Source organism: Amphiura filiformis, chromosome 15 (genome assembly GCF_039555335.1).
Source record: "Amphiura filiformis chromosome 15, Afil_fr2py, whole genome shotgun sequence".
NCBI classification, from domain to species: Eukaryota; Metazoa; Echinodermata; class Ophiuroidea; order Amphilepidida; family Amphiuridae; genus Amphiura; species Amphiura filiformis.
Window position 1 is genome coordinate 14,893,949 of NC_092642.1, and position 27,412 is coordinate 14,921,360.

At 34.2% G+C, this 27,412-nt stretch overlaps 1 non-coding gene across 1 annotated transcript; it reads left to right on the top strand.

The window, feature by feature from the left end:
• Window positions 1–21,860: 21,860 nt before the first annotated feature.
• On the top strand, window positions 21,861–21,933 carry Trnav-cac (transfer RNA valine (anticodon CAC)). Its single transcript has one exon. It is a non-coding gene; the product is annotated as a tRNA-Val (tRNA).
• Window positions 21,934–27,412: the final 5,479 nt, after the last annotated feature.

Genomic DNA, 27,412 nt, shown 5'->3' on the forward strand with positions numbered 1-27,412 from the left:
ACAATATTCAATATCCAAAGCAATATCCTCACTACAATAGGCTCCCAAAACAGAACTCCGACCCCACATAATCGCAAATTGACACAAAGCTTCATTCCATGAAGCATTTCTCTCATTTGATCATCTTCTACTCTTCCCTAAACAAATCATTATAATACCAAATCTAATCACCATGGAATTCACCATATCCCGTCCAGCTCACATTGGGCGCCACATTCCTTTTTTAAAGGAATTTTTATCATGTGCTAGGCAGTTCTGCACTGACCTCCACCAAGTCAAGGCCATGTGGGATTCAACCATAGATAAGGAGACACTATCACTATCATGGACTTAACAAACACGCATAGCAATTACCTACATGTACAATGAAACATGAACAATATACTGCCAATAATCACAGCTCAAGTGCTATCTTTATCATTGTTGTTTCTTTCAAATATGAAAAATATTAGTAAATAATCAATAAATTGCATGGTATATAATAATTACTAGGCCTAGTATTGAGATATAATATATACAGAAAGACTATAGAGGGCGCTTCTCGGCGCGAAAAAATCTGGACGTGAAAAAAAATCTGGACGCGAAAAAAATCTGGACGCGAAAAAACTCGGCCCGTTACAAACTCGGCGTTGGTTTTACAATCTCAACGTCATCGTTTTGAACTCAACGTTGTATTTTAAAACTCGACGTTATTATTTCATTCTCGACGTTATCATTTCATTCTCGACGTTGTTTTTTATTCTCGACGTTAATTTTGGTAATTCTCGGCGTCATTTTTTAAACTGGACGTCATTTTTTAAGTCTCGCCGTTTTTTGTCTTGTCTCGCGTGCCATAGTATCTTCCAACATAAAGTTAAAGCCATAATGTGTTTCCCAACATGAAGCAGGAAGGTAAATAATGACAATTTACTGGGTGGACAATTTAATTTATTTTGCCCTCAAATTAGGGACAATAATTTACTGGGTGGGCAGCGGAAATTAATGGCATTCAAGTGTTTGGATTTCGGAAATCATTTGAAATGTAGATCTATTTTTGCGAAAAATTTGGCTTCGATGACAAAAGTGGACTTTACCCTCCCCTAAATACATCTTATGTCGATATTAGCATATTCAAGGATAATTGTATACCGAACTATATTCACTTTAGACATTTAAAAATCTCCTACTAATTACTACTCACCATTATTACTAGGTAGTTGGTATGATTGTGAAAATGTTTTGAACTTTTACTCTGTAACTTCATGTCACATACAGGACTACACTCATCACTCACAGATTAAGGAAATATGAATTTAAAAATACCTGTTTTAGATGAGTAGCATTGTATAAAAACATGAAAAATGTGTTGAAATTATTTGATAAGTATTATGAATATTTTGTTGTTAAAAACAAACAAAACTATTTTCTAAAAATTAATATAGAGTATATTACCAAACCAGTATTTGACCGATTATTAGTGATTTCGATCTTTACAAGTATTTCCCAGTAATTTCCGGTATCAGAACCTTCAATGCGCCATCTTTTTTCTCCTATTTCAGAAAAGTTGATCAAACCTGTACCAAAAAAAAAAATTTCAATCGACTCTCAACTTTTGAAGATATGCTCTTTTTAAGAAATGTACCCATTTTCACTCTGTCCACGGAGGCTGGCCGGAGGTTTAGCTACTTCAAAGATTGAAAAGGAGTACACGTACCATGCATGAATATCAAACATTCCTCAATGATAACTTCATAAACTAACTTTATTTTAGGGAATGGGCTTTACCGGTGGGCTTATGGGCTATGGATTTTGTTAAGTATAATTAATTATTGGTAAAATGGACGTGGGGTGGGACTTTTTTTGCTATACTTGTAATTACTTTTTTTTTCTAGGTTATTTATGCCTTTTTATTTTATTATGTTTCTTACTTTGTTGTTTCTTGCTTTCTTTTTATTTACAACATAAGTCATTTCTCTTTTTAGGGTAAAAGGTAGCCCTGAAATGGACTGTTTGGTTTGTCTTTGGTTCTTCTGAAGTGAGTTTACTCTGCCCTCTACTGAAGTGAGTTTGTTCTGCCCTCTACCCGGTTGCCTCCTTGGCGAATACAGGTTTCAGCCCTGTAGGTCCTCATTCCAATATTGCGTTGCGTACCATGGTATACTTGTGAATGCAGCAGTAGGCATATAATACGTTTGCGAAGATCACTGTGGCGAAGATCTTGGAGGGTAGCTGGTGGTCCTCGCTCATAGCATATAGTTTGCCCCAAAGGAAGAAATCAAGTGATGTGAGGTCTGATTATCTTGCTGGCCTCTCCACAGTATGACCCATTCAACCACTCTGTTTGATCAGTGGCGGCGACAGGGATTTTTTTTCGACGGGGAGGGGCATGGGGCCAACAGGGCAAGGGTACTGACTGGGGAGGGGCATCCCCCGTGGCGCCGCCACTGTGTTTGATATCCGGGCACAGAGTGAAAAACTGGTACATTTCTTTAAAAGGGCATATCTTCAAAAGTTGTCAATCGATTGAAATAAATGTTTTAATTTTTCAAAGCTAAAATTGGAAGGTCTGTCTATATGCCATAATATATTTGATTGATTTTTCAGAAATAGGAGAATAAGGGGGTGCAATGAGGGCTCTGTTTTTTTGGGACACAATGTATATTGTTTTTATTACATTTCTGGTCATGAATTATGTTTAATCTTGTGTAATAATCCTGTAATAATTTGTATTGTATGCCTTAGTGTAACAATATTTTATTACATCTTTTCTGATTAACTGTAACCGTTTGGTGAATTTCAATAAAAGATTGATTGATTGCAATCTGATTGATAGACCATAATTATTTGTCACATTGACCACATTTCCGGACCACATTTACAGTTCAGAATCAGTAGTATCACAATAAAACACACGATGTAGACAGTGGAAATAGTAGCTCTATGGTCATAGAAACTGTGCCATCTTCTGCCCAAAATTAATTTCTATCAGGGAAAGCCCGGCCCGCTCGCACTCCGTATATCCGTGGGTATTCATGCTCGTCGGAAAATGGAGTGATTTTTGCTGAAGAAACGCGATTAGAGAAAGTCGATTAGCAAAACACACAGATCATTTCTCAAAACACATTCGCAAAATCGTAAATACAGGTTGTTCATTTATGAATCAATTTAATTAAATGATCATATTCAATTATTCATCATCATGCTCATAACATTGATCGATACTCATGCTCGTCTGAAATTTCGCGAAATATGGGGTGATTTCTGCTGCAGACACGCAATTCACGAAATTAACACACAAAAAGGGCTAATTTCTCAAAAAACATTCGCTAAATTATAACAAATGGGTATTCTTCATCTATGGATAAATTGAAATAATGTGCATATTCAATTTTTCATCATCACCATGCTCATAATATTGCTCAAAATTCTTATTTTGAGAAACATAAAAATACGCTAACCTTCCGAGACCATCGAGACTTGCACGCGTTTCTGTCGAAAAAAGAAACATCTTTGAATTATCGTTCGCGTTTTAACCAAAAAAAGGGGCATTATCGCGAAACCGTTTTAAAAAGGATTTAATTTTCCCCTGAAAAGTTCGCGAAATAAGATGCAAAAGGGTTGTTGTTGATTTTCAAAATTCGCCGATGAGTACCCGTAGATACACGGAGTGCGGGGGCCGGGGTCGTGGAAACTGTGCCAGGTCGTGTGTCTTGAGCTCGCCACCAAAAAAAGGTGGCGACGTTACATTTTGCCAAAGTCGACTCAAAATAAATGATGATATCTTTGTCAAGCAAGAAGTTATTGTCATGCTTGTGGTCTCATTTTATTGCTAAATAAAATACACTTTCAACCCTGTAAAAAGAAATACTTCAACTTTTTTAATACTGACACTGTGCTTCATAGAATTCAGAATGGGCAGGGTGGCGGTGGTGGGGGTGTGGTGGTGGGGGGATGTGGTACACACAAACTCTATGGGATTGGTATTTTTAGTGCGTAATCTGCTTCTGTAAAGGCTGTAAATTGGATTTGGACTCTATTTAGCATCTAAACGACTCACGGCGTTACAGCTAAACAATTTTACTAATTGTTTTTAACCATTTATGATTGGTTTAGTGTAGAAAATACAAACTTTTCCATACAAAACTACCCGTTGTCATATTAAACACTGTAGTAAGTAATGCAGATGTCTTCAAAATCAGAAAGTTACTGTAAAATTTTAATTACTTATCCTATCATAGTCAAAGTATAGATTTTCTGAAGGGGAATTTGACGAGGAATCTAAATATGGACATATTTTTTCTGTATGGGTTAGCATGGTTAGGGGGAAAATGTTTAGGTTCAAAATATGTTGAATTGTAAAAAAATCTAACATACTTTGGGACACCCTATATTCCGAGATTACCAAACAGCTGTGATTTTGGTTTCTTCCGAAATCAGTTGGCTCTCCATTTCCTCTAACCAAATGAATGATGTTTACTTCCAGTTTATTAAGTAAGTTGGTAATAAGCAATGCATTGAGCGACCCATTTTTTATCAAAATCTTTTTAATTCCACCCTGTATAACTTGCAGGTCACCCTGTATAATGAGTTGAAATGTATATATTGGAATTGCTGATGCCTTCAGCTTTCCAAAAATGTATACTTTTGCTAGTTTAGGGTTGATGATTTTAGATATTTTCTATGGGAAATTCCCTTGTTAAAGTGTGAGAGTTAGTAAACAGAACTGACACTAATAAATTGACCAGCTATCAAAAGAGTACTTTATGAGCTGAAGGTTTTTGTTCTACCCACTGTTCCAATCGGCAGCACTCTGCATATATAAATTCCCGACAAGTTGAACGAATATATTTTGGTCAAAATTATTCCAATCGACTTACAACTTTTGAAGATATGTCCTTTTAAAGAAATGTACCCGTTTCTCACTCTGTCCAAACAGAGTGGTTGGGATGGGTCATGCTTTGGCAATGTTTAGAGAGGCCTGCAAGATCGCCAAACCTCACACCACTTGATTTCTTCCTTTGGGAAAAATCCAAAGCGACGTCGCGTCTATGACTACCAGTTAACCTCCAAGACCTTCTCAAACGTATTTCTGTTGAATTCGCAAGAATAATTACTCATATTGTAAATAAAAACAAAGTAAGAAACATTTTTTTTTAAAGAAAATAGATAACTAAGAAAAATAAGTAATTACAAGTCAAAAGAAATCCCATCCCAGACCTACAACTTAATGACACTTAACAAAATTATTTAATAATTATTTCATTATTAAATAAAGATATTATATCAATGCCGTTCTTCTCTGCCAGAAGCGGTAGTTATTGCATTAACTTTTGGAATCACTTGCACATTTCTTCCTTTCTCAAGTAATAATGCGGTTTCAGCAAGAAATGGTAGGCCTCTACATTGGATCAGATACTGTCTTTCTATTAAAGAGGAAAGAGGAATATGATTTTTGAATTATTTTGCAGATTTTCGTTTGGCACTCAATTCAAGTGAGAAAAGAAGACTTCACAGCCTTTTATTGTGGAAGGACAAATCCATATTTTTACCCCATTTAGCAATTTTCACTTTACTCTTTGCCGTCCCCATTTTATCCCTACACCAGTCCACATAATACCACTGACATTGTCTATAACGTTTGGAGAAATTGAAAAAAATTACATGTACATTTCTGCCTTCGAGAGTAATAAACCAATGATATAGTAGAATACTGTCTTTCTACTGAGGCTAAGACCGGATGTTAAGAGGCATGTGATTTGAATTCTTCAAATTATCTTCAAATTTAAAGAAGTTTTTTTTCCTGCTATATAGGCCCTATACGTAGTTGAAAATTTACATTTTATCATTTTTGTGTTGTTCTTTGTTCCTTTTTATGTTGGGTAAAGATGTATGTGTAAAGTGCTCAAAAACTGTAAACCAATGTCATATAGTATACCATGTAAAGTATGTAACGGTTATGTTCATAAAAAATGTACCTTATTAAAACCAAAACAACTGAAACTTCTAAATCCCAAAGAATGGATTTGTCAGAAGTGCAGTAGACCTTTTGAAAGTTGCAACAACTCAAATTCTGATATTGAAAATGAAGTATACGATTTAATAATAATAATAATAATGGAGGGTTCTTAGTAGGCGCGCAATCTTCAAAAGAACTTAAGGCGCATAAACAATAAAGACAAACAAGTTACATATGTGAATCCGGAAAAGCACGAAGAAAAAGATGAGTTTTAAGTTGCTCTTTGAACTGAGTAAGCGAATGTGTGTTACGCAAGCTGTTTGGAAGCGAGTTCCAAACAGCCGGGGCATCGAAATGAAAGGAGCGTTCACCAGCCGATTTTAGATTTACACGGGGAGATTTCAATAACCTTTCAGTAGAAGATCGAAGTGGTCGAGCTGGTTTGTACGTCCAGTCCCCGCACGTTAAAAATATATCAGATGTAGACCTAGAAAAATATGATAATATGATTTTTAACCCCTTAACTTTGGATTGCAATTTGAATAATAAAAACTATAATATTTTGTAGATAGTGTAAACTGCTATACGCATGAATGCTCATATGTTACCCCTGCACAGTTCTGTTCAGACCCTGATGCAAGTCGTGGAAAATGTAATATACTAAATGCCAATATCAGAAGCTTTTCTAAAAATTTTGAAAAACTCAAAACATGTTTAAATACATTGAACCAAAATTTCAGTGTAATTGGTATCTCCGAGACTCATTTGAACGATAAACCACACGACTATTTTAATATTCCTGGATATAATTTGGAGTATATGAACAGGACTGGTCGGGAAAAAGGTGGTGTCTGCATGTATGTTTCTGATAAAGTAAGGTATAAACTCAGGAAAGATCTTTGTCATGCAAATTCAAATTTTGAATCTTGTTTTATTGAAATTGAATGTAAATCTAAACAGAATGTTATAGTCGGAGTATTATACAGAGCACACACTTCAATCAATGATTTCATTACAGACATTGACGCTATTTTTAAGAAGTTAACGTCGGATAAAAAAGATATTTATATTATGGGCGATTTCAACATCGATTTGCTTAAAGTAGACATCGACAGACCTACCCATGATTACCTTGAACTTCTTTACTCCTATTCATTAATACCTACTATTTATAAACCAACTAGAATCACAGAATCAACTGCTACAATTATTAATAATATCCTTACAAATAATGACAATATTATCAAATCAACAATTATGGTTACTGAGATAAGCGACCACTTTCCAACTACTTTATCGACCAACCTCGAAGTAGAAAATCGAACGTGTAAAGGGAAAGACGTAATTTACAAAAGAAATCACAATAGTAAGAATATTGCTCAATTTAAAACAAGACTATCCAATGTTAAATGGGGTGAAATTCTTGATAATATTGATGCAAATGATGACTATAATAAATTCATAGACACCTTTAATATGATTTACGATGAATGTATTCCGCTAATGAAATGTACTGGTAATAGAAAAAAAAAAAAGAACCAATATCGCCATGGATTACGAAGGGATTGTTAAAAAGTATTAATAAAAAGAATATGTTATATAAACAATACATCCAATCTCCAAACGACAAAAAATTTCCAATATTCAAAACATATAAAAATAAGTTGCAAATGCTCATTCGAAAATTAAAACGCAAATACTTCTTCTCCAAGTTTGAGCATGCTAAAAATAATATGAAGCAAACATGGAAAACAATTAATAGTATTATTGGACGAGGAAAGAAACAATCTGCACAGAGCAAATTTAAAGCTGAAGATGGCAGTTCTATTACCAATCCTAAAGAAATATCAAATCAGTTCAATGACTTTTTCGTAAATGTAGGCCCTAAGCTTGCATCAAGTATTCAAAACACAGGAAAGCAATATTTCGCTTATCTAAGTGAGAACAAAACCAGTAGTATGTATATAAACACTTTTGTTGAATCCGATATTGTAAAAATAATTGATAAATTCGACACAAACAAAGGTGGAGGCCATGACAATATTGGCAATCTAATCATTAAAAAAGTGTGTAATGAAATTGCTAAACCTCTTAATATGATATTTAATTTGTTTATATCTACTGGGATTGTTCCTGATAAATTAAAAATAGCAAAAGTCATACCATTATACAAAAAAGATGATGTTGAGGCATTCTCAAACTATCGTCCAGTTTCTCTCCTACCGTGTTTTTCACAAATTCTTGAAAGGTTGGTTTGTAACAGATGTACGGATTACATTGACAATAAGCGAATCCTTAACCCCAAACAATTTGGCCTTCGGTCAAAACATTCGACCTTTATGGCTGTAGAGCAAATGGTAGACAAAGTTACTGCAGCAGTTGAAAGAAACGAAACTACTATTGGAATATTTTTGGACTTATCAAAAGCCTTTGATACAATCGATCATAACATACTCTTACATAAATTAGAACACTATGGATTTCGTGGTATTGTGTTAGAATGGTTCAGAAATTATCTAAGTAACAGAAAACAGTATGTCTATTATAATTCTTATGAATCAGAATCACACGATATTATATGTGGTGTTCCACAAGGTTCAATCCTGGGGCCACTTCTATTTATACTCTATGTCAATGATATAACCAATGCATCAAAAGTACTTGAATGCGTCCTTTTTGCAGACGATACCACCATTTTATACTCCCATAAAAACGTAGAACGCCAGACAAACCTTGTTAATGAAGAGTTAAAGGAAGTAAGCAATTGGTTTAAAGCTAATAAATTGTCAATTAATGCTACCAACACAAATTACATGATACTTGGCACACCCAAAATGACATCGATGAATCAAGACCGGCAAATCATACTAGATCACTCGGTTTTAGAAAGAGGGCATCAAACTAAATTCCTTGGTGTACTAATAGACGAATGTCTCACTTGGAAATGTCACATAGATTGCGTATCTAGAACAATTTCAAGAAATGTCGGTGTCATGAATAAATTGAAACATTTTGTTCCAAATCGTATTTTATTTACACTTTATTGTACGTTAATATTGCCTTATTTGAATTATGGAGTACTTTTATGGGGAAATACATGTAAAACTTACGTAAATAAAATTGTATAAAATCAAAAATGGGCTATTAGAACGGTGTCAAACGGTCACTATAGAGACCACACAGCGCCATTGTTTGCTAATTATAACATATTAAAAGTTGAAGATATGTACACACTGGAATTAGGTACATTCATGTACAGGCACTCTATAAATGAGCTGCCCTGTTCATTTGATAATTATTTTACCAAACGTTCTGACATACATAACTACAAGACACGATATGTAGATGACCTAAATCTAACCAAAAATAAGAAAGTCTTTTCTGATCATGCTATACGTACAAGAGGTCCCATTCTTTGGAATTCTTTACATAAAAATCTGAAAGCTTCAAAATATGTTAAACATTTCCGTAATCAATTAAAAACAAAACTGATCTCTAAATATAATTAATCTTTTCCATGAGCAGCCCCCCCCCCCCTCTTCCCTTGTCTTTTGGTTATGTTATGTGATGTTGATTTATTTTATTATTCAGGGAAAGGCTAACTTCAGACCTTTTTGGTCTTCATGCCTTTTCCTCCATATGTACCGTGTTTATATATATTATTTTTTATGTAATGTCTTTGATTTTTATGGAAATAAAATATGAATGAATGAATGAATGAATCAGTCTGCTTCATCAGCATGATTAGTAAAAATACATGTCCAAAAGCCATACTTTCTTTTCCTGGTTTAACTTTAACTGCGGGGAAAATTGTGATCAAGTTCAAATGCTTTAATGTTATTGTTGGATTCGGTATGCAACTTGAACCTAACATACTTTTATGCAACTTGAACCTAACATACTTTCCAGACAATGTTATCTTTTTATTACATAATGAATAAAATGATTATGAATTCCTAAGAACGTGAAGAATGCAGATTTCAAATCCTCTTATTATACATACATTTTATTAAAGCAATTTATCTTACTTATCTTCAAGTACAAATAGTTCATCTAAAACAACTAGGATTAGGCCTAGATCACAATAAAAAATTTAATGCCATAAGCTAGCTCAATAAAAAGTTTTTGAATAAAACATTATATGCAAGACATCGGGCAAGACATATGGACCACTTCACTGAGAGAGAATGGGCACGTATTGCCTACTTTCGACTGATATCCAGTTCAGTAGCTAATCGGCGGGGTATGCATTTCACAAAACTCCTGTGAAATGCATATAAATGCCGCGAAAACCAAAACAACCGAACAGAGAGACAATTCCTGAAATAATGAAATTGATTGTAAAATTACAACAACAACAACAACAAAAACCCTAAACCCAGGAAATGTCCCGAAAACTTTTATCTCTGATACCACCAGCCCCATGCTCTCAGGGACCGTTCACAAACACTTGTAAGGGGAGTTGATGCAAAAAGGGGGGCCTGAAGAATTTTGACCCTCCTAAGGGGGGCCTGAAAAAATGACCACAAATTTTCCTGGGAAAATTTAGTTTATATCTTTTCTATGGGGTTGACCCATAATTTTCATGTCACAAAAGGGGGGGGGGGGCCCTGAAATTTTTGAGATCTTTAAAGGGGGGCCGAAAACTTTTCGCGATAATTTTTTTGCATCAGCCCCCCCTTGCAAATGTTTGTGAACGGCCCCTTAATCAAATCACACATCATGGAAGTTATTTAAAATCAGGGATATCATATCCCTGTTAAAATTGAGTACATGCAGATGATCTGTGTCCAGATTGAATGCACATGGCAAAAAGCACGTGCAGCCAAAAAGTTGGGAAATAACAGACACAAACCAACCCAAAACTTGCATTGATATACTATAATAGGGCCTAATGAATCATGGAATCATTATTCATAAGAAAACAACACATAATTAATTTTACACAGTAGTTGTAAAAAAGAAGTGAAATCTCTAATATCAGGGAAAGAAAGCATTAACCAAACCCACCAACCCCAACCCATCCACCCAACCAACCACCCACACGATTGAGCTAACTTGGCTGCTAAAGCCCCATGGTTCATCTATGGTGCGATAATGGCTCTAGTTTTAGTGTTATTAGTTTTTTATAAGGATAGTGGGGAAAGGAAAAATGGCTTAACCAACATAGGCTAACACATTGAATTGAGCAATTCCATATATTTTTGGTCCTACCCCTAAAGAATACACGTATGATACCCCTGACCTCGTACAACATATATTCTTCCCTTTGGTAATATATTACGCAGTCACAATTTATTGTACCATGCAGATGACACTCAAATCTATATATCCTATGATACCAGGAACCAAACACTAACTTGTATAGAGAGGTGTATAACAGTTATTCAAAATTGGACGACGTCAAACAAATTGAAATTAAACATGGAGAAAACTGAGTTTCTGATTATTGGATCACATCACAATTTAAGATATTATCCTGCTCTCACCCTTAAGAGTAGATGTGGAATTGTTGGTCGAAGCAGCCGAAAAATTGTCTAAATCAATATATTATTGAAAAATAACACTTTGATGTTTTGCAAAAGTTCATTCTACAAATCATATACTTTGAAACTTGCTTAATTTATTGTTGTTGAGGGAAGGGGTATGAACGGTTGGACAGTATTTATTGTGGGACATTAGAGCACATCAGACATATCGAATTGCATTCTGAATACGAAGAATGTCATTCTGATATCAAATAATTTTGATTTTTGAAATTCGCAATGTAATACACATTTTATGGCAAATCATTAAAAATTGATATTTTTGATATTTAACAGTACTCGAAGTAAACTTTATAAATCTGATGATTTATACTTAACGTGTATGTAGGTGGGATGAAAAGCCGACGATCAATTGAAAATTTTGACCTTTCGTATTGAAGATATGGATTTTTTCCAAAACACCAAAAAAATTAGCTCTTTTGGAAAAAATCCATATCTTCAATATGAAAGGTCAAAATTTTCAATTGATCGTCGGCTTTTTCCTCCCAGCTACATACACTTTAAGAATATATCATTACATTTATAAAGTTTACTTCCAGGACTGTTATATATCAAAAATTTGAAAAATATCAAATTTTTATAATTTGTCATAAAATTTGTATATATCGTGATTTTCAAAAATGAAAATTATTTGATATCAGAAAGACATGCTACGTATTCTGAATGCAATTCGATACGTCTGAGGTGCTCTCGTGTCCCATAAAAAATACTGTCGAAAGGCTCAAAACGCTCATTCCAGATCCCTTAATGAGTTATGTACATTTATAAAAGTGTTGTTGTTTCAGCCCTCATTACAACATAACTGAAGAACCACAGGACCTACAAAAGTATTTCTGTGAAATTTGAATCTTCTACACGCTCGCAGGGAAATGAGTAATGCAATGTTTGCCAAAGCTCACTATTATTCGCAAGATGTTGTGAACTACCAAATCGCAACACTTCAAAATAGTGTATTACCTTAAGGGATCTGAAATGAGCGTTTAGAGCGTTTCGACAGTATTTTTATAGGACATGAGAGCATATCAGACATATCGAATTGCATTCTGAATACGAAGAATGTCTTTCTGATATCAAATAATTTTCATTTTATGGAATTCACGATATAATACAAATTTTATGACAAATTATTAAAATTTGATATTTTTCACATTTTGGAGATATAACAGTCCTCGAAGTAAATTTTATAAATTTAATGATATAGTCTTAAAGTGTTTGTAGCTGGGAGGAAAAGCCGACGATCAATTGAAAATTTTGACCTTTAATATTGAAGATATGGATTTTTTTCCCCAAAAGACCTAATATTTTTGTGTGTTTTGGGAAAAAAATCCATATCTTCAATACGAAAGGTCAACATTTTCAATTGATCGTGGGCTTTTCATCCCACCTACATATACTTTAGGTATAAATCATCAGATTTATAAAGTTTACTTCGAGTACTGTTAAATATCAAAAATATCAATTTTTAATGATTTGCCATAAAATGTGTATTACATTGCGAATTTAAAAAAAAATCAAAATTATTTGATATCAGAAGGCCATTCTTCGTATTCAGAATTCGTCGTATTTCGATATGTCTGATGTGCTCTAATGTCCCACAATAAATACTGTCCAAACGTTCATACCCCACCCCTTAATGTTGGTACTACTGAGATTAAACCTACCAATTCCGTCCGCAATTTGGGTGTTATCATGGATGCTGACGGGTCAATGACCAGCCAAGTGGAAGATTGTGCCGCACTCTTAACTACCAGCTAAGGCTAGCTTCAGACTCCGTATTGTACGTGCAATATTGTATGTACAATACTTTTCGTGACGTCAAAAAGTATTACACGTGCAATAAATATACGTGCCACGACGAGTTGAATCAGATTAAATAACGCGCTATAACCCTGACGGTTCATTGTTTGCTAAATCCATGCGAGGTCACCAGAAAATCTATGCAAGAGAAATTTCTACTGCTGCTGATGAAAAATCCTAGAGTGCGTTTGGAGGTTTTTTCTGCACTTTACCAGTAGCCCTCATAAAACAATGAAAATCAAATAAAGATTTAGGGCAAATGTTTTTACTCACTGCTCATCTGATCCACTTTCCCAGGAAACTAAATACCGATACTCCTTAGTTTTTCCCTGACTTTCCAGACATAATTATGAGTAAACATCAAATTTAATGTTTACAAAACAATCAAATATATATACATTATTTTGCATTGTGTACATAAATATTGATATCAATAATGTAGGCCTACAAACATTAAGAAAGGGGGCCTAAGAGTATGTCTATTTTTAATCATATACTAATTTCGCCATGCCCAAACATATATGATATCTTATTATGAAATCGTGTAATGGAACCCAAATTCCAATCAAAAATAAAAACAAATTTGTTATCAAATACACTAGGCCTATACATTGTAGGCCTATTATAGGAATGTAATAGATGGTTCATTTTAATAAATAAATAGATTAACACGGGTAATGGACAAGAAATATTTGGCAATACCGGATTTACCAGAGAGCTAGTGGATAAAGAAATTAATTAAAATTAAAACAAATTAAATGAGAAAATGAAAGCAAGGACATTTGGCGAAGTATTGTTTTAGAATTCGAAGGAGTCCTAAATGTTATCCTGGCCCCAGGACACTGATTAATGTAAATTCGACCCATAGTTATTTTATCTACTTTTGCCAGCATTCAACCTGTTCAATGTGATTTATGCCTATTTTTAATAAAATTCCGAAATCTGACGTATCAACGTTGTATCGTGCACAAATTATGATTCGAGACTATTTCATTTGACACGGTTGTATGGATTTCAGAAGATCGGTCCTATAATAGATATCGATTAGAGAATTACAGCAAGAGGCTTTGAGGATGCCGTAATCCTCTTGACCATCAACCAATCAGAGAGACATATTTCAGAAATATATTCGTAGGTTTGAAACTCTTTCAACTCTGAAATATATATTTCAAGTAATCTCGTTTCACACTTTGGCTTGCAATAAAGCCACGAAGGGGCGGTAATGTTAATATACGATTTCAGTCAATATATTGGTGCAAATATACGATTTTGGTCAACTATTTGGCTATCCTTTGCCCAAAATTATGAAATGTTTATTAGTAACAACAACTCTTAGGAGGGTTTTCGAGTAATTTTAGCGAAATAATGAGGTTAAATAAAAGAAAATCCACTTACAATTTTGGACGCTTAACTGTGGTGTTCTAGGGGAATTAAAATATCACAATTAACATGTGTAATTCAAAATCGTTGTCCTACAAGCACATGTTCAGATTGTGTGAACATTACAAATACAAACAATAAGGTTGAAAAATAAATAAAAAAATATTTAAAAATGATTTTAAAAGATCGTCTATTTTGTAGCTTTATGACACTGAATAGGCCAAATATCTGCCTCTGACGAAAAAAATGTTTTCCATGCTGATTTGTTTTTGTAACAAGTACCGTATGTCATTTCAAAAAGAAAGGAAAAAAAGGCGGATATTACTTTTTAAAAACTCAACGCATTACTATACGCCTATAATTAATAAATGAAAAAGTATAGAAGGCGTTGCATCCGGTTCTGATGAGGGGGGGAGGGGCACAAGCCGTTTTCGGCAGTTTTCATATGGGATTTTCTAATATTTCAGATCAAGGGGGGGGGGGGCTTCCGTACCCTAACGCTACGGTTACTGCATTAACACGTTTATGGATGTATTGTGATGATCATAAGTAGGCATATCATAACATGCCTCAACGATATCAATATGTAAAAAGGTGTTGCAAATTCATAACACAGCGTGTTATAATGTAACGAATGCTATGCCAAAACTTTAAAAATATCAGTATCAATAAAATCAGAACCAGAATAAATACAAAGGCCTACAAATAATACTTTTAAACTTTCTAAATCAATATAGGAATCTCTAAATCAATTAATCAATCAGTTATCAATCAATCAATAAATCAATCAATCAATCAATCAATCAATCAATCAATCAATCAATCACTAAATAAATAAATAAATAAATAAATAAATAAATAAATAAATAAATAAATAAATAAATAAATAAATAAATAAATAAATAGGCCTAAATAGATCAATCTATAAATAAATAAATAAGATCTGAATGTGCCATTTATATTATTATTACAATTTTAATATTATTAATATTAGTATTAATACGACGTATTATTAACTTTAAAAGGTGCCTATTGATTATATAATAATTCAAGTACAGTTGAATCATGGTAGGTATTATGATACCTACCATGGTTGAATACAAGAAGACATTAAAAGATGTTCATCATTCCGTGCACTCACTAAATTTAGAACTCTTAGAAATTTGGCAACTCCGTATCAATTAAGCAACCTATGATTGTAGCAAAATATATATTTTCCCGGTACATACTATTTATTGCACGTGTAATACTATTTGACGTCACGAAAAGTATTGTACATACAATATTGTACGTACAATACGGAGTCTGAAGCGCGCTTAAGAAACATTGGCCGAATCAGGAAATATTTAGATGAGGACACTTGCCATCATATTATCAGGGCTCTTGTTCTATCTCGCCTTGACTACGAAAATTCATTGCTTGCAGCCATCACCAATGCGCAATTTGACAAACTTCAGCGTATTCAAAATAAAGCTGTGCGCCTGATTTGCGGAGTTAAGAGACGTGAGCACTGAGCACATATCTTCTTACCTGGCGAGGCTTCATTGGCTACCTGTCCGCCAACGTGTTCATTTAAGTTGCTTGTCTATATGTACCAATATTTGAATGGCTCTTTACCAACATACCTCTCCTCTGATATTACTTTATACTACAGTCAAAGCATTTCTCATCATTACCTTCGTTCATCTGTTGATCACACTAGGCTCCATATTCCCAAAACTCATCGTTCAACAGTTGACAGGGCCTTTTCCTTTGGACCTCGGCTGTGGATCATGCCTCCTCTCTCCATCAGAGAAGCTGTTTCTCTTATTGTTTTCAAAAAAAACTGTTAAAAACACATCTTTTTATGTAGCCTAAATGTATTTTGTATTTATTCCTTTTGTATTTTTTGTTTGTTTCTATTCCAGCCTTGGCTGTAGTTTGTAAAGGCGTTTAGACGTCCTTTAATTAGATTATGCGCGGTATAAATTGTATGTATGTATAATGTATGTATGTACTCTCTTAATGTAAAAGAGTGAAAATTCACTCTTTTAGAGTGAATTTTCACTCTTACAAAGAGTGACTCTAGGGACCAGTTCTTGAAGAGTGAAAATCACTCTTTGTAAAGAGTGAAAATATTTCACTCTCAAAAGAGTGCTTTCTCACTCTTAAAAAGGCTGAAATCATATTCTTTTCGGGACAGATTTAGGAAAACTAAATAGTGCTATCAATTTAATTCTCATTTTAACTAAGTTTTATATACAGAAAAAGATGTCAAAATTCAACCCTTTCTTTTATCCCTCTTCAGAAGGAAATAGAATATTATCATAAATTGGAAAGATTCATTCTTTTAAAAGATTCAAAATACCGAATTTATCAAAATAAATGGCAGGTTTGGAAGGGACTTTTCAACTAAACATTTTGTTCTTATTGTAAAAACTAGACAAATGCTATATAAATATGTATGTGGGTGTGTGTGTGTACTGGTACTGTTTATGTATTGTTTAATACCAAATTTCTGTATTTATCTGAGTAAACTATGATTGTAAAATGTACACTGGGAAAAAAATAAAATAAAAAATCAATAAATAAATAAATAAATAAATAAATAAATCAATAAATAAATAAATAAATAAATAAATAAATAAATAAATAAATAAATAAATAAATAAATAAATAAATAAATAAATAAATAAATAAATAAATAAATAAAATTAAAAAACTCTCTATGAGGCAGAATTTAATAAGCTATTTCTCAACCACTTTATTGTATTGTGACCAAGAAATAATACGAGTGGGTTTTGAATGTCATTTATCCATTGGAAAAGGTCAGTTTTCTTTAAAATGACGAGACTCGAAATTGGGTCTTAATTTCGAGTATCGATTATAACTCTCTAGGAGGCAAAGTCTAATTAGTTTTTTCTCGCCCACTTTATAATATTTTGACCAAGAAATAATATGAGTGGGTTTTGAATGTCATTTATCCATTGGAAAAGGTCAGTTTTCTTTAAAATGACGAGACTCGAAATTGGGTCTTAATTTCGAGTATCGATTATAACTCTCTAGGAGGCAAAGTCTAATTAGTTTTTTCTCGCCCACTTTATATTTGACCAAGAAATAATATGAGTGGGTTTTGAATGTCATTTATCCATTGGAAAAGGTCCGTTTTCTTTAAAAGGACGAGACTAGTAATTGGGTCTTAATTTCGAGTCTCGATTATAACTCTCTAGGAGGCAAAGTCTAATTAGTTTTTTCTCACCCACTTTATAGTATTTTGACCAAGAAATAATATAAGTAGCTGGATTTTGAATGGCATTTGTCCATTAGAAAAGGTCCGTTTTCTTTAAAATGACGAGACTCGAAATTGGGTCTAAATTTCGAGTCTCGATTATAACTCTCTAGGAGGCAAAGTCTATTTAGTTTTTTCTCGCCCGCTTTATAGTATTTTGACCAAGAAATAATATGCTTTTGAGTGTCATTTGTCCATTAAAAAAAAGTCCGTTTTCATTAAAATGTCGAGACTCGAAATTTGGTCTAAATTTCGAGTCTCGATTATAACTAATTAAATTAAAATTAAATTAGCTATTTCTCGCCACTTACAATATTTTGACCAAGAAATAATATGAGTGGCTTTTGAATGTCATTTGTCCATTAGAAAAGGTCTATTTTCTTTAAAATGAGACTCGAACTTGGGTTTAAATTTCGAGTGTCGATTATAACTCTTTAGGGCCCAATAATGAAATGTCCGTTGTCTTTAAAATGACGTATATTATTATTCTTAATTAGTTCAATAATTGTTGCTAGTTAATGCTACAATACCGCCCAATCTTGGCAATTTATACTTTATTTTGTTCTAGTTTTGGGCAAAGAGCATGAAGTAATGTGGTTGGCATGTGAAATCTAAGAGAGACGAGGGCTATATAATTTTATTATTATTATCATTATTATTATTATTATTATTATTATTATGGTTATTATTATGGTTATTGTGATTGCTTCTTTTTTTCAAATCTTTTTTTTTATTACTCGAAACTCGATATTATAAAGACATAACTCGAAACTCGAAATATGAGGCTCAAAACTCGAAATATGTAACTCGAAATATAAGACTCGAAACACAAAAAATGTAACTAGAAACTCAAAATATGAGACTCGGAACTCGAAATATAAGACTCGAAACTCGAAAAATGTAACTCGAAACTCGAAATATGAGACTCGAAACTCGAAATATAAAACTCGAAACTCGAAATATGAGATTCGAAACTCGAGACTCGAAACTCAAGACTCGAAAATTTGACTCGAGACTCGAAACTCGAAGATAAGCAACACACTGGGATGAGCTTCGATGTATGGTCCATCCAGTGTGCATGTTTCTCTCTGTTTAATTGATTAGAAAGTTCCATGAAAGAAGTCTTAGATATTTTTATATAGTACAAGTATTTAATGAAATTGTGCAATTATTTCATTAATGATAACAATAATATAATTCTGCTAAGTAACAGATACATCCAAATAATTTGGTGGATATTTAGGATATATGACAGATCACAGATTTGAGAGCCCCCAATTAATTAGGAAAATGGCCAAATAGGTGAAGTCAACAAATTTTGAATCAAATTTAAGATCTATTTTAACATTTTTAGATAATCATTTCACAATTTACATGGACTTAATTCGACTGGACTCGGACCGAACTCGAATCCTTTAGTGTCCCAGTCCGAGCCGAGTCTTTTTGTGTCGGAGTCCGGACTCAAGTCCGAGTCCAGACTTGAATGATACATCACTGCCAAATTGCAGCTTTTTTTAAATACTGATCAAAGGTCATCCAGGACCTTGGTTTGTTCTTGTACGCGGGAAATTGGTTTTACCTGGGTTTTCTGCAGGGACGCCTGCAGGCGTTAGGCCTAATACCCAGTGCCCTTAAATCACCATGTATTTTTGTTCATGTAGGGGAAAGTGGGGTAATGCCGGACTGTGGGGAATCCCGGACACGTCGATTGCAGCTAAACGGAGAAGGGTGGCACTATTATACTACCTTAGGGTATTAGCTACCTCAAAGTGTATCTCACGTGTACTACTACCAGCGCTTTGGGTCTCGCCTTTCTTTGTGAAAATTACGAAAAAACAGAAATTGTCATTTTTGACTTTTTATCTGAAAAGTGATTTATTAGCTGGGTGACAGTTAATGCGACAAGGGACACAGATAAAGTATGGATGAAAATTATGTTTGATACTTGATTGTTAGCTGGATGTATGAATTTTGGTATCTCAAAATGGATAAGTAGAACAAGCACTGAAAAAATAAATCGGGATCGTGAGGGTAATCCCGGACACACATGCGTCTCTATACAGATGGGGTAATGCCGGACACTTGTTATTTCGAAAATATAGACAACAACAACATCCTCCATAGTTGTATGCTTGAGGTAACAGAAGTACCTAATACATTCAGGGGATTATCATCCTACTCCACTTTCCCTCTTAGCAACAATCATGTGTCCGGGATTACCCCGTGTCCGGCATTACCCCATCATTTTTTTCCATTTTGTTTTTTAATTATAACTTATTAACTAGATATATTGAGTTATTAAAAACTGGTTTCTAGTTAGAACATTACTCCTACTTTGCATTGATATGATTTTCACTGATGAACTTTATTTAATCTTGAACCTGTGTAGCCTTAACGAAAGGTGCCCGGGATTACCCCACTTTCCCCTACACCGGACACAGGTCAAGTAAATATTTAAAACATTATTCTGTATTTTTGGAGCATTTTCATATTTGGGTTCATTGGTCACTCAAATAGGTACATTAAAAAGACGCTACCATCGTAGAAATGTAAACTATTCCAACATTTTTTGAAAGCCCGGGGGCACTCAAATTTACCGGCGTCGCGAAGTAAGGGCCCCAACGGTAAAAAACGTTGTTTTAAAGGGGGGGCATTGGGTACAAACATAATGAAAAAGGGAATCATTGGGCATAGTTTTTAAAAAAAAGGGGTTATTGGCCATAAAATTTTGAAAACATTTTTTTGTTCCAAATGTCCCAAATTTACATTACAAATTTGCTGAAATAAGAGAATTTAAAAGTTTCTGCATTATTTTGTGGCATTTTGGTGATACAGTTATAGAAAAAGAGGTGGATCAATGGGTAGCCGCACCTAAAAGAGGGAACTATCGGGTATATTTGACTTCAAAAAAGAGGCCGCCTATTGACAAGCATTGGGGGCTTTGAGTGACATTGACAATGCCCCCCCGCCCGACCTGAAAGGTTCAGATACACCTACGCCTATATTACGCCTACATGATAATAATTATGTACATTAACGCCTACGCCTTGATTGCAGTGATTATAGCTGTAGATGTATGATTGGTTAGATCAGGGAAGTGTACTTCCCTGGTTATAGATATAAAAAAAACCACATAATAGGCCTGGGTGACTGATACACATCGAATACCGGAACATGTTAAACAATAAACATTGAAACATTTACCATTGTTTACCCGAGAATATTTATTGCAAGTATAGCCACCGTAGTCAATAGCCACTGAGAAATCGCGACGATTTCAGATACAGTAGCCAATAAGAAATCGCGGCGAGGTAAAATCTACCATTGATTCTTGATGGAAAACGTTTAAAAGGAAGACTTTCTCAGGCTCAGTCTCACAATCTCCACAGCCTCACAATCGTCTCAGTCTCATAACAGTCTTGTCGTCTATACACACTGCCAGTCAAACTGCTGTTGCAATCAACTGCTCTTCGGTGAAAGACTCAGAATATTGAGGTAAGTTCTACGGAGATGTATCATATTTAAACTTTACATCAGGTCTACTTTTAAATTTTTTAAACATTTTTATTTCCTCATGAAATTTCCGTTGGCCTATGACGGTTCGCACATTATTGCTTAAAAAGCACTCAATAAAACAATATGTTGACTTAATGACTGCAAGACCTCGCGAGCTGGAAATATCTTTAAAAAAGTTGTTTAAACAGGATGGTTCAGAAAATATAACAAATACGAACCGCTCCTTAGAATAACATTATTGCTATGCATGTGACATTTATATAATAAACATGTACTTAGTAAGTTTATTAGTAACGTAAGACTTGCAACTGATATGGTTGAATAGTACGATACACTATTCAAAGTATATGATTAAATCAAAATCATACAGAGCCGTAGTAAAACGAAAATAAGCATGATAAGTTAACATATGTTAACCGGCGTGGTGGCCTAGTGGTTAGAGCGCCCGACTCACGATCGGGAGGTCGCGGGTTCGAATCCCGGCCGGGCCATACCAAAGGCTTTAAAAAATGGTACCTACTGCCTTCTTGCCAGGCGTTCGGCATTGAAAGAATGGAGTAGGGAAAGTTAGAACACATGGCTACCAGTGGACTAACCCCCTGCTGTAGCTTTTCTACTCGCAGACATGTGGCCTAGGGTTATGAAACGGAGATAGGCCGAAAGGCTTGGGAAGGATTTAACTTTATTTTTTGATGTTAACATGCATGGTTAATAATGATTGTTGTTAGGGTATGTTAAATGTAATAAGTATGGTCAACCTGAATTTTACCCAAAAATTGTAAGCAAATTATACTTCGGGCTGACTGTATAGGTTAATACTAAATACGCATCAGTTGTTTGGAGGGTATTGTGATGCAAAGTTATTAACACACCTGGGATTAAGAATGTTTTCTTGAGGTGCAAATTCAATTACATCCATATGCAGGTTCAGAAATGGTTGAGGTCTGCAATTTTTCTGCATGCAAACCGAAACAATCTCAGAATACAGGGTGTCCAAAAGTATGTTAGAATTTTTTACAATTCAACATATTTTGAACTGCAACATTTTGCACCTAACCCATACAGAAAAAGTAAGTCCATATTTAGATTCCTCCTCAAATTTTCCTTCCGAAAATCTCATATACTTTGATTATGATAGGAAAACTAATTAAAATTTTACAGTAACGTTTAGATTTTGAAGACATCCGCATTACTTACTACAGTGTTTAATATGAAAACAGGTAGTTTTGTATGAAAAAGTTTGTACTTTCTAGACTAAACCAATCATAAATGATTATAAACAATTAGTATAATTGTTTAGCTGTAAGGTCATGAATCTTTTAGATGCTAAATAGGATCAAAATCCAATTTACAGCCTTTACGGAAGCAGATTATGCACTAAAATATCAATCCCATAGAGTTTGTGTGTACCACATCCCCCATGTACCTCCACATCCCCCACCTACGCCACCCTGTCCATTCTGAATTCTATGAAGCACAGTGTCAGTATTAAAAAGGCTAGCTGAATTCTTTTTACAGGGTTGAAAGTGCATTTTATTTAGCAATAAAATGAGACTAAAAACATGACAATAACTACTTGCTTGGCAGAGATATCATCATTTAATTTGAGTCGAATTTGGGGAAATGAGGCATCGCCACCTTTTTGGGGTGGCGAGTTCAAGACGCACGACCTAAAAGAAGAAAGTTATATCTTTATTAAAAGAACCTTTTACAGATTTGCTTTATACCTTACAAATTAGTGTCAGCTACATTCAAACTTTTCCCTAAAAACATTCTTTTTCGCTGAAAATTAGCTCAACTATTGCGGTCCTGTTACTCACTGAGGATCAATTTTACAGTTTGCTAAGATGAAAATGCAATGCAAGCATTTGCTTTATGACGCCACATTCACGTTTTCCGTAAATAATTGACACAAATTATTCAAATATTCTGAATCGTCAATTCGGTAATATCATTATTTTAATATGTAGACTTTATAAAAACAAAAGTAGGGCCTATGTACATGAACAGGAACAGCCTAATCTGAGTTACCTCTGGGGGATAGGGGTCTCCATGCTTATTGGTATACACTGCAAAATCGCCGGTGTTAGATGTGCAACACTGAGCGGGTGTTCAGCATTTTGTGATACTTTGATGTTAGGTCAACACCACCGGAGGTGTCAGTGCAAAAACATGAGCGTAGTGAATGTAACACTAAATACGGTGTTGTTCCTCTAGCATGTCTAGCGTTTACATCAGGTTTAAAACTAACACCAACCGGTGTAAGAATAAAATCAAATGCAGGGGGAGGGCGGTCGAGATTTACTAAATTTTGACATCGTCATTGGTTTACCACGTAAACACAAAACTATGACAAATGATTCCAAAAGTTTATCAATGTTATTAAGCAATATGTTACTTGTCTAAATCCGTTGGGGTGTGATAGTACACTAGTAGATTCGCCCTCAAGGCAATTTCTGACACGAAGATATAGGGATGATGACGCTGTGCGTGTTCTATGATATATACACCCACTGTCATACATCAATAGCGTGCGCTGGTTTTCCAAAGTCGGGGGAGCGGGTCTCGATACCCCGGCAACTGTTCTAAAAATTTCGGCTCGTTTCGCTCGCCATAATAGCTAATTCCTCAATTTTCCCCGGTTGAGTGCACCCCCAACTTTTTGACAAAAGTGGGAGGGGCACGTGCCTCCCCCTTTGCGCATGTATTGTTATACATGATTGTGTTTATTTTCTGACTTGTTTTCTTTTTTCCTGCAGACAACAAAAATGGCTACTGCATTTGCTGCTTATAAAACAGACTCGCAAACAGCAACAGGGAATGATGAGCCGATAAGGTTCCAACATATAAATACCAATCAAGGAAACCGCTTCAAGACTACTGCCTTCACGTGCTCGTCATCAGGAAACTACTTCTTTGCTTTCAGCGCTTTTGTCAAGACTGACACAACGCTTATCTTATATACCAATACATCGTCCAGTGGTCAATCTCCTGTTGCAACTGCACGCAATCAAGCCGGTCAACCCACGCAAATTGGTAGTTCCACTATCGTGAATTTGAGCAGTGGAGACACGGTTTACCTGGCCATAGCCAGACAAGGAATGACCGTTAGCGGCAACTCCGGTGGAGAAGTCCAATTCTGCGGTCATGTCATCAATTAAAATTGGGTTGGAGCATATGATTGGAGCATCTTTAATTTTTAGTCATGCATGGGTGATGTAAAGGCCTACCAACATCTTCAACTTCTAGTTGAGGTAAAACACTGGAGGTGCTGACCATCAGACAATAATACTCTTTAACACTGTAAGACATAACCAAAGTGAAAATCAATATCACAAATTTCCATCTTCGCGCAGAAAAACTTATTGACAATCAGACTATATGTCACCACAGTTAGGACCCGCAATGGACACCACCAGCAAAGCTTGATGAAATATTCCATAAGTAGATGATGGGGGGGGGGGGTCAAACAGCAGAATTAGCTACTAGTAATACACAGTGGCAGGTACAGTGTTATTTTTCTGTGTTTGAGTATTGTCTTCTTATTTCATTTATGATTGTAATGATATATTTGTGTCCATAACTAGTTTTTAACCCATCGATCTACAAGATCTTTAAATGATAAGGCTTTCACAATTGATTTTACTGTTTCCCTCCCGCATCCAAAACTGAGAATTGCAAATTGACGTTGAACAAACAAAGAACACGCCTGCATTACTATCAATGTATAAAATCAACCATAAATTGCAATGTAATTAAATCCTCAGCGCCAAACTGTAGTTAATATTGGGCTGTGACCAATCGTTCCAAAATAAAAGATATAATAAGTAATTAATAATTAAGAGTTATCCCATGCCTTTTCAAAAATCTTAAACAGTAAACTCGGAATCAATTGTGAAGGGCCTAAGCATATATGCTTATTATTTTCAAGACCAACAAACAAAATGAAAATGAAACGACAGTTAAATAATCAAAAGTTAATTAAGTAGGCTTACCTATTCAAATCAATGAAATGTCGACCAAGATAAACCAACATTATAATTTGGTACAAACAATCGAATGCTACATTTCGAACATTTCGAAAGATGGCCTAAACACAAAGTATCGGTTGAATTTGGTTCTTGAAAGATCGCACCAAGTGATGGTCTTCTCTTCATTGTGTCAAGCAGAATATTAATTAGCAGAATGTTGTATATCTACATTTAGCATTATTTCCACCATGATCATAAAATTGAAGAAAAACAGATGACTCATTCCATATTTTAAAACTAGGTTAGAAACAGATTATTGCTTGCTCTGAATTTTCTTTTAATGGGTCATTATACTGATGAAGTATAAATTTTCAATTTAAGAACATAATTATGTTTGTTTCTCATTGTATTGTTACATTTTCTATTTAGTCAATGTCAAATGTGTATTATTAAATTCATTTGTCAATTATTTAGAAAGACTGATGAATACAGTCCTGGCTTAAACTAGTATAAAAGTAATCATGCAAAACCTTGATCAGTACAGTTTTAATTAGGTAATAGCTAGTTTGGCTAAGTCAAGTGTTTTGGAACTGGCTTGACATCCAATTTAGATATTTGGTAGTACACTTGAAGTTGGTTAAATATGAATATTCATGAGTAAGTTGTAGTATAATTTCCTTCAAAGGTAAGTAGTTTTAAGAGGTATATGTATAGTATGATTTGAAATATAATTAGTCAGGCATCGATCTGCTGTGCGGATTTATATGTCAACATATTTTGCTAATAATCATGATAATCAAAATCAAAAGTTAATTTGGTATACATAATCAAATCAATGAAATATTAATTAAAGATAAACAAAAAATAATTTTGTTTAAACAATCCAAACATAAATCTAGACATGATGGCCTCAAGACCAAGACAAATTATCTTTTTAATTTGGTTCTTGAAAGATCACACCAAATGATGATCTTCTCTATATTGTGTCAAGCCAAAATATTAATTATTTTTATCTATCTACTTTTAGCATTATTTCCAACATGATCATGATTTTTTTTCCCATCTAAATGATTATTTTAAAACCGTTAGAAAAAGATCATGGTTTGCACTACATTTAGTGTTATTCAACATGAGGGCTCTTGATTTTCAATTTGAATATCTTTATCTTTTGTTTTTCATTATTACTTGTTTCCTTGATGTTCTTTAATGAACTTAGTCAATTTCAAGTGTGTATTATTAAATTATTATTAAATTAAGCAATAATTAATAATTGTCGATTTATATATTTTTAATCCTTTATTCAAGCTGTTTCATTTTAATCTTCTAACGGATGTTTGTTGATGAAAAATGGATTTGACGTCGAATGAATTAGTATGTGTCAGGCTTTGTGTTGATGTTGATGACAAAAGTCTCTTCCTCAAACTAGTTATTATTATAGACTTAGTGATTATGCAAAACCTTGGTCAGTAAAGTTTTAAATTTTAATATAAAGTGATATCTGGATAAGTAGTCAAGTGTTTTGGAACTGGCTTGACATCCAATTTAGGTGCATCTATGCTATAATAGTACACTTGAAGTTGGCTAAATATAAATATTCATGCCGTTTTATTATAATTTCTTTTAAATTTCAGTAGTTTTAAGAAGTAAAGATTTTAAGTGTATGATTAAGGATATTAGTATAGCTTTAATTTGCATATATTAAAGGTCAGCATCTCCAACAATATCCGTCTGTCATCTGTGTTTAATTTTTTGTTCGAAGTTCCCCCCTCGCTGCAGGAGGTGCCCAAGTTCCCACCTTGAAGTCGAGAATTTTTCTGCGAAACGGTATGTCTAAATTGCCCATTTTAACAGTATCTTATCAAGGTTTGTATACACCGTCAGTCCGAATTTTTGGGTCAGGAGGAACCCTAACCCTAACCCTAACGCTAACCTTAACCCTAACCCTAACCCTAGACCTAACCATAACACTAACCATAACACTAACCATAACCATAACCCT